General features: G+C 34.5%; 1 pseudogene; it reads left to right on the top strand.

Moving 5' to 3' along the window:
- The first annotated feature begins 8,116 nt into the window (after positions 1-8,116).
- On the top strand, positions 8,117-11,598 carry LOC116263593 (rust resistance kinase Lr10-like; annotated as a pseudogene).
- The last annotated feature ends 341 nt before the right edge of the window (positions 11,599-11,939 follow it).

Genomic DNA, 11,939 nt, shown 5'->3' with positions numbered 1-11,939 from the left:
TACAGAGACTTTCTCTCCAGTTTTGTCGAAAGACTCTTTTAGGACTATAATGGCACTTGTAGCTCATTTTGACTTAGAGTTGCATTAGACGGATGTAAAGATAACGTTTTTAAATGGAGACATTGATGAAACGATATATATGGGTGCAACCAGAAAAGTTTGTTTCAAGTGATGCAAAGAAAATTATCTGCAAACTCAAGAAATCCATCTATGGGCTAAAGCAAACATCCCGTCAGTGGTATTACAAATTTCATCAAGCTATAGTTTCATTTAGCTTTGAGACCAATATGGTTGATGAATGTGTATACCATAAGTTCAGTGGGGGTAAATTTATTTTTCTGGTTCTATATGTTGATGATATATTGCTAGCAAGTAATGATGTGGGCATATTGCATGAAACTAAGGTTTTTTGTCAACAGCGGTTTGACATGAAGGATCTTGGTTGTGCATCTTTTGTATTGGGGATCTAAATATTTCGAGATCGTTCTCGGGGTATTCTTGGATTATCACAAAAGGCCTACATTGATAAGGTGCTTCAGCGATATGGCATGAAAGATTATAAACCAGGAGATACTCAAGTTGCTAAAGGAGACAAGTTTAGTCTCAAACAGTGCCCTAAAAGTTAAATCGAATCTAAGAAAATTGAAAGGACTCTCTATTCGTCTGTTGTGGGAAGCCTTATGTATGCTCAGATTTGTACTCACCCGGATATTGCATTTATCGTTGTAATGTTAGGCGGATACTTAAGTGATCCTGGTATGGATCATTGGAAAGCAGCCAAAAGGGTATTGAGGGTTTTACAAAAAACAAAAGGTTTTATGCTCACATACAGGAAGTCAGACCAGTAGGAGATCATTGAGTATTCAGATTCTGACTTTGCTGGGTGCCAGGACAGTAGCATAGCATGTTACGAGACATCCAATCATGCTTTGTGGTTGCATAATTTTGTCACAGGGTTGCGCATTGTGAGTGGTATAGAAATGCCACTAAGGTTATTGTGTGACAATAATTCAGCAGTCATGTACTCTTATAACAGCTGCAATTTGTCAAAGTCGAAGCACATCGACATTAAGTTTTGGGCTATTAAAGAGAGGATACAGAATGATCAGGTGTCTTTAAAGCATATTGGGACAAACTCTATGATTGCGGATCCGCTTACTAAGGGTTTAACACCTAAGGTATTTCACGAACATGTTGTTCGTATGGGGATGTTATCCTTGGATGATGTGCTGGTTTAGTGGGAGTTTGTATTTTGTTTGCTCTTATGTATGGACACATATTCAGTTTTCTATAGAATAAAGTTTAAAGTTCTTTGGTTCCATTCTGTGTTTATGTGTTTGTGTTTTTTGATCTCCATAAGGTTTTAAAGTTGGACCAGTTGAGAATAGATATGTTGTAATCACATTACATGTAATTTTCATGCTATACATTCATATCAGATCTATGTCATTGATTATGTTAACATTTGTGATCATTGAAAGTTTAGTTAATTTTGATATAGCGAAAGCCGCTTTGGTTCTGTGTTGATATGATCATGGACGAGATTGGTGAAAATGACGTTTAATAAGATAGCAGTTATGAGCTCTTAAGGTTTTATGTAATGTCTGAATGTATAAAGACATATTTGGCCCAAGTGGAAGATTGTAAGATCATTTGGTGGGCCGGCATATGTCTATGAGGAATTTCAGATATTATGGTTGTCTTAAAGTAAATATCCGCTTAAGTGATTGCATTTTGGGATATTACGTCATTTTAGATGGTATGGGGTAATTTTAAAATGTATAGATATCAGAACGCAATTATGGACTCTTTGATGAGTTGAATCCGTAATTGTCCTCATTATATAATGGTAGTGGTCCCTGGGGTCGTGCGAACAGTTGCATTTGGTTTCTAGGGTTTTCTCTTCCCCATCTGAGAGAGACCTAACGCGCACTGCACGTACCCTGGAAGATCCTACCGCGATCTACTGTCCGTGCACTTCAAATGGATTCAGGTACGCTTCCACTTCGATTTAAGGTTTTGTTTAATTCAATGATTTAGCATGAGCATGATCCTGTTTTAGAGTATATACGTTTGGTTTTGTATATGCATGAGGGGAGAAATCCCAACATTCCAATCTCTCTCTCTCTCTCTCTCTTGTATATTTCATTTTCTTATTTTATTTCGGTGGTTTATTTGCTTTTTCAATAAGTGTCTTGCAATGGAAAGCAAAACCGTGATGAACAAATGCATTCTATTTTTATATAAAGAAAACAAATATCAAACAATTATAGTTTACGCAACACTATATGAGCTAGCAAACCAAACATGTGACATTGTTATAATGGCAAAAGTGTGCTACTCAAAGGGAGATAGATGCAGTTCCTCAAATACGTGAAAAAACAAACATGTTATTTTATAAAATGGTTTTACGTGGCAATGTAGATCTTGTCTAATGTGAATCTAGTGGAGGCTTTCTTTATCTTGAGATTTTAAATTTATTGATTTGTTTGAAATGTAGATAATAACACTTAAAAAAATTAAGCTATTTTTCTTTTCAAAAACATTGCAATTTATTTTTTGTTTTGGCTTATAGTGTCAAATCTCTCTCTATTTCTCCCTTATATATTTCATTTTCCTTTTTTACTTCGGTGGTTTATTTGGTTTTTTAATAAGTGTCTTGCAATGGAAAGCAAAACCGTGATGAACAAATGCATTCTATTTTTATATAAAGAAAACAAATATCAAACAATTATAGTTTACGCAACGCTATATGAGCTAGCAAACCAAACATGTGACATTGTTATAATGGAAAAAGTGTGCTACTCAAAGGGAGATAGATGCAGTTACTCAAATACGTGAAAAAACAAACATGTTATTTTATAAAAATGGTTTTATGTGGCAATGTAGATCTTGTCTAATGTGAAACTAGTGGAGGCTTTCTTTATCTTGAGATTTTGAATTTATTGATTTGTTAGAAATGTAGATAATAACACTTAAAAAAATGAAGCTATTTTTCTTTTCAAAAACATTGCAATTTGTTTTTTGTTTTGGCTTATAGTGCCAAATCTCTCTCTCTCTCTCTCTCTCTCTCTCTCTCTCTCTTGTATATTTCATTTTCCTATTTTATCTCGGTGGTTTATTTGCTTTTTCAATAAGTGTCTTGCAATGAAAACTAAAACCGTGATGAACAAATGCATTCTATTTTTATATAAAGAAAACAAATATCAAACAATTATAGCTTACGCAACGCTATATGAGCTAGCAAACCAAACATGTGGCATTGTTATAACAGCAAAAGTGTGCTACTCAAAGGGAGATAGATGCAGTTACTCAAATACGTGAAAAAACAAACATATTATTTTATAAAAATAGTTTTACGTGGCAATGTAGATCTTGTCTAATGTGAAACTAGTGGAGGCTTTCTTTATCTTGAGATTTTGAATTTATTGATTTGTTTGAAATGTAGATAATAACACTTAAAAAAATTAAGCTATTTTTCTTTTCAAAAACATTGCAATTTATTTTTTGTTTTGGCTTATAGTGTCAAATCTCTCTCTATTTCTCCCTTATATATTTCATTTTCCTATTTTACTTCGGTGGTTTATTTGGTTTTTTAATAAGTGTCTTGCAATGGAAAGCAAAACCGTGATGAACAAATGCATTCTATTTTTATATAAAGAAAACAAATATCAAACAATTATAGTTTACGCAACGCTATATGCGCTAGCAAACCAAACATGTGACATTGTTATAATGGCAAAAGTGTGCTACTCAGAGGGAGATAGATGCAGTTACTCAAATACGTGAAAAAACAAACATGTTATTTTATAAAAATGGTTTTACGTGGCAATGTAGATCTTGTCTAATGTGAAACTAGTGGAGGCTTTCTTTATCTTGAAATTTTGAATTTATTGATTTGTTAGAAATGTAGATAATAACACTTAAAAAATTTAAGCTATTTTTCTTTTCAAAAACATTGCAATTTGTTTTTTGTTTTGGCTTATAGTGCCAAATCTCTCTCTCTCTCTCTCTCTCTTGTATATTTCATTTTCCTATTTTATCTCGGTGGTTTATTTGCTTTTTCAATAAGTGTCTTGCAATGGAAAGCAAAACCGTGATGAACAAATGCATTCTATTTTTATATAAAGAAAACAAATATCAAACAATTATAGCTTATTGTTATAACAGCAAAAGTGTGCTACTCAAAGGGAGATTGATGCAGTTACTCAAATACGTGAAAAAACAAACATATTATTTTATAAAAATAGTTTTACGTGGCAATGTAGATTTTGTCTAATGTGAAACTAGTGGAGGCTTTCTTTATCTTGAGATTTTGAATTTATTGATTTGTTAGAAATGTAGATAATAACACTTAAAAAAATTAAGCTATTTTTTTTTTCAAAAGCATTGTAATTTGTTTTTTGTTTTAGCTTATAGTGCCAAATCTCTCTCTCTCTCTCTCTCTCTCTTGTATATTTCATTTTCCTATTTTATTTCGGTGGTTTATTTGCTTTTTCAATAAGTGTCTTGCAATGGAAAGCAAAACGGTGATGAACAAATGCATTCTATTTTTATATAAAGAAAACAAGTATCAAACAATTATAGTTTACGCAACGCTATATGAGCTAGCAAACCAAACATGTGACATTGTTATAATGGCAAAAGTGTGCTACTCAGAGGGAGATAGATGCAGTTACTCAAATACTTGAAAAAACAAACATGTTATTTTATAAAAATGGTTTTACGTGGCAATGTAGATCTTGTCTAATGTGAAACTAGTGGAGGCTTTCTTTATCTTGAAATTTTGAATTTATTGATTTGTTAGAAATGTAGATAATAACACTTAAAAAATTTAAGCTATTTTTCTTTTCAAAAACATTGCAATTTGTTTTTTGTTTTGGCTTATAGTGCCAAATCTCTCTCTCTCTCTCTCTCTCTCTCTCTCTCTCTCTCTCTCTTGTATATTTCATTTTCCTATTTTATTTCTGTGGTTTATTAGTTTTTTCAATAAGTGTCTTGCAATGGAAAGCAAAACCGTGATGAACAAATGCATTCTATTTTTATATAAAGAAAACAAATATCAAACAATTATAGTTTACGCAACGCTCTATGAGCTAGCAAACCAAACATGTGACATTGTTATAATGGCAAAAGTGTGCTACTCAAAGGGAAATAGATGCAGTTACTCAAATACCTGAAAAAACAAACATGTTATTTTATAAAAATAGTTTTACGTGGCAATGTAGATCTTGTCTAACGTGAAACTAGTGGAGGCTTTCTTTATCTTGAGATTTTGAATTTATTGATTTGTTAGAAATGTAGATAATAACACTTAAAAAAATTAAGCTATTTTTCTTTTCAAAAACATTGCAATTTGTTTTTTGTTTTGGCTTATAGTGCCAAATCTCTCTCTCTCTCTCTCTCTCTATCTCTCTCTCTCTCTTGTATATTTCATTTTCCTATTTTATCTCGGTGGTTTATTTGTTTTTTCAATAAGTGTCTTGCAATGGAAAGCAAAACCGTGATGAACAAATGCATTCTATTTTTATATAAAGAAAACAAATATCAAACAATTATAGTTTACGCAACGCTATATGAGCTAGCAAACCAAACATGTGACATTGTTATAATGGCAAAAGTGTGCTACTCAAAGGGAAATAGATGCAGTTACTCAAATACGTGAAAAAACAAACATGTTATTTTATAAAAATGGTTTTACGTGGCAATGTAGATCTTGTCTAATGTGAAAATAGTGGAGGCTTTCTTTATCTTGAGATTTTGAATTTATTGATTTGTTAGAAATGTAGATAATAACACTTAAAAAAATTAAGCTATTTTTCTTTTCAAAAACATTGCAATTTGTTTTTTGTTTTGGCTTATAGTGCCAAATCTCTCTCTCTCTCTCTCTCTCTCTCTCTATCTCTCTCTCTCTTGTATATTTCATTTTCCTATTTTATTTCGGTGGTTTATTTGCTTTTTCAATAAGTGTCTTGCAATGGAAAGCAAAACCGTGATGAACAAATGCATTCTATTTTTATATAAAGAAAACAAATATCAAACAATTATGGTTTACGCAACGCTATATGAGCTAGCAAACCAAACATGTGACATTGTTATAATGGCAAAAGTGTGTTACTCAGAGGGAGATAGATGCAGTTACTCAAATACGTGGAAAAACAAACATGTTATTTTATAAAATTGGTTTTACGTGGCAATGTAGATCTTGTCTAATCTGAAACTAGTAGAGGCTTTCTTTATCTTGAAATTTTGAATTTATTGATTTGTTAGAAATGTAGATAATAACACTTAAAAAATTTAAGCTATTTTTCTTTTCAAAAACATTGCAATTTGGTTTTTGTTTTGGCTTATAGTGCCAAATCTCTCTCTCTCTCTCTCTCTCTCTCTCTCTCTCTCTCTTGTATATTTCATTTTCCTATTTTATTTCGGTGGTTTATTTGCTTTTTCAATAAGTGCCTTGCAATGGAAAGCAAAACCGTGATGAACAAATGCATTCTATTTTTATATAAAGAAAACAAATATCAAACAATTATGGCTTACGCAACGCTATATGAGCTAGCAAACCAAACATGTGACATTGTTATAATGGCAAAAGTGTGTTACTCAGAGGGAGATAGATGCAGTTACTCAAATACGTGGAAAAACAAACATGTTATTTTATAAAAATGGTTTTACGTGGCAATGTAGATCTTGTCTAATCTGAAACTAGTGGAGGCTTTCTTTATCTTGAAATTTTGAATTTATTGATTTGTTAGAAATGTAGATAATAACACTTAAAAAATTTAAGCTATTTTTCTTTTCAAAAACATTGCAATTTGGTTTTTGTTTTGGCTTATAGTGCCAAATCTCTCTCTCTCTCTCTCTCTCTCTCTCTCTCTCTCTCTCTTGTATATTTCATTTTCCTATTTTATTTCGGTGGTTTATTTGCTTTTTCAATAAGTGTCTTGCAATGGAAAGCAAAACCGTGATGAACAAATGCATTTTATTTTTATATAAAGAAAACAAATATCAAACAATTATATTTTACGCAACGCTATATGAGCTAGCAAACCAAACATGTGATCTTATAAGGAAGATAGATGCAGTTACTCAAATACGTGAAAAAACAAACATGTTATCTTATAAAAATGGTTTTATGTGGCAAACACTAATTGATAAACATGCTTCTTTTATAAAAATGGTTTTACATGGCAAAATAGTGACCAATAACGAACACAATGTATTTCTATATAAAGAAAAAAGTTTTAAAACGATTATATCTTATGTGAGTTCAATATTTTACTACATTCTATTTCTATACCAAGGAAACAATATTAAACAATTATACTCACGCAAGCACTATAATTTAAGAGGTTGGCTGTTGTTCAAATTCTCCCAACCATTATAGACGTGAAACATACATTCAAATGCAACTTTGTAGAATCTGACAAACAAGTATGTAATATTGTTGGAATGGAAAATTGCACTACTCGGAAGTGGATGACGCAATTGCTCAAATATTTGCAAAAGTAAACATGTTTTATAAAATTGATATTTAGTAGTGAACATCAGTTGACAAGTGTCCGCTTTTAATGCGTATCGAAAGTGTAAAGAATTAATGCATGCTATTTCTGTGCAAAGAAAAGAAAGTACCAAATAATTATGACTTACACAAATACCATATATATTTTGATATATTATATTTATATACAAAGAAAAAAACATCAACCATTCATAGTTTACGCAAACACCAAATTTTAAGAGGTTGAATTCTATTGAAATTCTCTAAATGTTATAGACACGCAATGTATACTCAAGATACAACACTATATAAGCAAGCAAACCAGTCCTATGGTAAGTCATCTCAGAGACTTAGAAAACATTCGAGAGCGAACACACGCTTCTGGCAATATCATATTGGTTTTAATGGCTGCTCATCTTACCTCGTTTTCCAGTCCTCTCGTTGCTGCTCCCAAGCTTGTTCCTAGTACTAAGGCTGGCTTCAAGCCAGAGAGCACCACCCTTGTGAGGTGAGCGTAGGGCTGAGGGTTGCGGTGGGTCTGCTGCTCAAAGGAGGCCTTCGAGAGACCAGCCAAATACAAGGAACTATGACTTGAAGAAGAAGCGGCCTAACCCAATGCCCAGCCTTGAAGAAGAAGTGATCTCATGGAAGAAGAAGGGGAAACGCTCCAAGCGCTCTAGATCCGAGGAGAAATACCTGGCACTCTTTCTCATCAAGCTCGCCAACAGCAGCCGCACCGGACCGACGCCAGTACCGGTAGTGGTGGAGGCGCCACCCGCCCTCACTTGCCGCTGCTCTGTCTGCGACAAGGCCTTCCCCTCCTATCAAGCGCTCGGCGGTCACAAGGCCAGCCACAAGAATAAAACCGCCTCCTCCACCGACTCCAGCAACCAATCGGCTAAGCGCGCCAAGGTTGCCAAGATCCACCAGTGTTCTGTGTGCTTCAAGCTCTTCCCCACCGGCCAGGCGCTCGGCGGCCACAAGCGCTGCCACTGGGACGGTCACGGCAATGTTAAGGTAGAAACACTGTGAAGACTTGCTAATAGAGCTCAACATTGTAAAATATTTTATTACTTTTTAATGATGTTCCAAACGCCCTCTTAATGATGTTAACTGGTCTTAGTGCATAGCATATTAATGAAAAGGACAAAGAAAGCGCGAAATTTTTTTTCCTGGTGAAGATTGTGGCATGTTGTATTTTAGTACCACATATCCTTTGTCAAGTTTTTTTTTTTTTTTTTTTTTTTTAAATGTTGGCCTTTACCTTACTCAAAAATTAGTTAGTATGCCTAGTCGGATAAGTTCCTTTCTTAAATACAAACTGTCTCACATCAAAGCGCTCGTTACCCATGTCATAATATAACTTTCTAACTTCCTTTCCCTTTCCACGGAATTGTGATCCAAATATAAATTTTTAAATTTAAAATAAAAATTAAGTGTAATAGTGATACTAGGTTTGAACTGCTGACCATGCCCAACTGCGTTAAAAAGACATTATTATACTCAAAATTTCATTTTACCTCTCAATTGTCTTCTAATTACAGGTAAGCTGCCGATGAATTAATTGATCCGTGCTCTTGGGGTATTTGGACGGTATCGAGTGAGTAGATCGACGATCGTCTCCTCATGGAATAAACATCACTGGACTTTAAAAAAGAAAAAAAAAAAGTCGAAATGTGAGCATTGTTTTTGGCAATATATCAATCAACGAGGCACTACTATGGATTGCAAGAAATAAAATTTCTCCCCGGGTAAGTCTGTGAAATAAAATCCACAGTTTCCTGAATAAGAAAAAAATTTATTGGATTAAAAAAAGTTATCACGGTCAACCACTATGATCATAAGCCCCGATGCAAATCTGAATATTTTTGAAATAAAGAAGAACAACAAAATCTGGCAATTTTTTATATCCTCAAAATTTCAAAAGCTCATGATCGAGCACAAGACCATGGGAACTTTTTACTTTGTCTTATGGTTCTCCCTTCTTCTTCTCCCCTTCTTCTGCTTAGTCTGCAACTCTGTTCTGTTCTCTTCAATTTTTCCACTCCACATTAGAACTGTACTAAGGAAAAATCAAACACCATTTTGCCCTTCAACTATCTCGATGGTCCTCCTAAATTGTGTTATCGCTGTCATAAACGTTTGACACGAGTTTATATCTTCAGCCAAGCTTTTCCATCGGCATTAATCAATCAGTGGAGCAGGCCGCAATCACGAAACGACGGTTTTAAAATATGTTTTTGGTCTACCAATTTAATTTTCAACACGAGCCTGCAGTGCCAACATTAAATTTCCACACTGAAAGAAAAGAAGCCATGATTTCTTCTTATTGGAAGACTCGAGCTTTTATTCTTTTAAAAGATGTGTTACTTTTACCTAACTTTTATAATTCCGATCGACAGATTTTCCGGCCATCAGCATCCCACCCTTCCTTATGCCTTCGAAAATGTGTTTTTTTTTAGTTTTTGAAAATCATTATTTATATATTTTCAGGTTCGAAAATATTATAATTATGATCTGGGTTACATGGTTAATTTTTTTTCTAATTTTTACTTAGAAAAATTTTCTTTTGCGGCTTTCTTTTGCCACATATGAGCCTCAGTAGCTGATGATTTTCCTTTTAATACAGTACTCACTTTTGCCAACAGCTAAAAAGGGCCAGCAAGCAATCAGTACACGGTAACACGGTAGAGCTTGTAGTTTATAAATTTTTCCTTTTAAAGTGTCTACATCTTCATTCATCCTTTTAGCTGTAAGGAGTCAAAGCCTACAACGGCAATCATAAAGCGAAACCCCACAGTTCAGGGTCGGTTTCAAAATTATGATTGGAAAATGGTATCTTAAATGAAATTTTCTATTTTTTATTCTATAACTCCAACAAGTTACACTCAATTTACTCGAAATAAGAAACGAGCGATGATTTCTTCTCGTTTCCAGTCCATTTATTATTTTATTTATTTCACCATATTGGTGGCTTTCGCAAGGGCACAGCCTCTCAGTTGTCATATCAGACTTGCTCCCAAAAGCAAAAGGTGTCCGTGTAAAAGCGGGAAAGAAAGAAAAAAGAAGCGTAAAATTGATTTTCACCATAACATAATCTTCATTGATTTTCACTTGAACAGGTCTGGCAGCAGCTGTCGGCAGCTTTCTATTAGCATGTTTGTTGTTCTGGGCTCGATCCCTCCAGAGCAACAAGATCTCCTGCAGAAAGCGGATGTTTTCAACTCCATTCCATACACCAGCAAAACTTGACAAGTTATTGCTTGATTACAAGACTCTCACAGCCGCTAGATACACATACAGTGACATAATGAAGATGACAAATAAGTTCGAAAGTAAACTTGGGCAGGGTGGCTATGGGAGCGTCTTTCAAGGATGGTTGTCCAATGGCAAACCGGTGGCAGTAAAGCTAATGGAAAAATCGTATAAAGATAGGGAAGAATTTTGTAATGAAGTTGCTACTGTTGGCATGATTCACCACGTGAACGTGGTTCGCCTCCTCCGTTTCTGTGTTGAAGGGTCTCGACGGGTACTTGTGTACGAATTCGAATTCATGTCCAATGGTTCGCTTGAGAACACCATAATTGCAGGTCGTTCGTTGCCAGGAAAGGTTATATGATATAGCACTAGGCATTGCCACGGGAATTGAGTATCTACACCAAGGTTGTGATCAAAGAATCATCCACTTTGACATCAAGCGACATAACATTCTTCTGGACCATGACTATACACCAAAGATTTCTGACTTTGGTCTAGCAAAATCATATTCCAAGGAGCGAAGCACTGTAACTGTTACACAAGGCAAAGGCACAGTTGGTTACGTTGCTCCTGAGGTATTTTATGGCAATTCCAGGCATGTCTCAGATAAATCCGATGTTTATAGCTTTGGAATGTTGCTCATAGCAATGCTTGGGATGAAAGAAAAAATTGGTGCCACTGGTGGGTGTTCTAGTGGACCGTATTTTCCTCAATGGATCCATGACACTATTTTAAAGAATCAGAATTTTGAAGGCATTGAAGAAGGACAAGATGAAATTATTCAAAACGTCACCACTTGTGGTGCATGCAATGGAATCCACTTGATAGACCTTGTATGAAAGAAGTAGTTAAGATGTTTGAAAGTAGCACGTCAAACTTGACAATGCCTCCCAATCGTTTTTACCCCGCAATTTGAACACGAGTTCACGAGTCGAGGTACCGACTCTTCATCTATATCAGAATGATGATTCGGGTACTCGAGAAACAGCAAAAAGTGGGAAACTTTTTTACAGAAAATTGGCAGCATTAATCAGCTGAGTTTGGCTATTCATGTTACCTTGTCGCCTTTCCACAATTTTCAGTTTCAGACCGGAAATTGCCTATCTGTTTAGTTTCTCAGTCAAGTTGAAACATACGGACAGGGGGTTGAGTTTATAAGAATCGGCTTTTGAATTAATTT

The sequence above is a fragment of the Nymphaea colorata genome, chromosome 11 (assembly GCF_008831285.2).
Source record: "Nymphaea colorata isolate Beijing-Zhang1983 chromosome 11, ASM883128v2, whole genome shotgun sequence".
Lineage (NCBI taxonomy): Eukaryota > Viridiplantae > Streptophyta > Magnoliopsida > Nymphaeales > Nymphaeaceae > Nymphaea > Nymphaea colorata.
The sequence above is the reverse complement of the archived record's forward strand: the minus strand, read 5'-3'. Positions and strand labels throughout refer to the sequence as shown.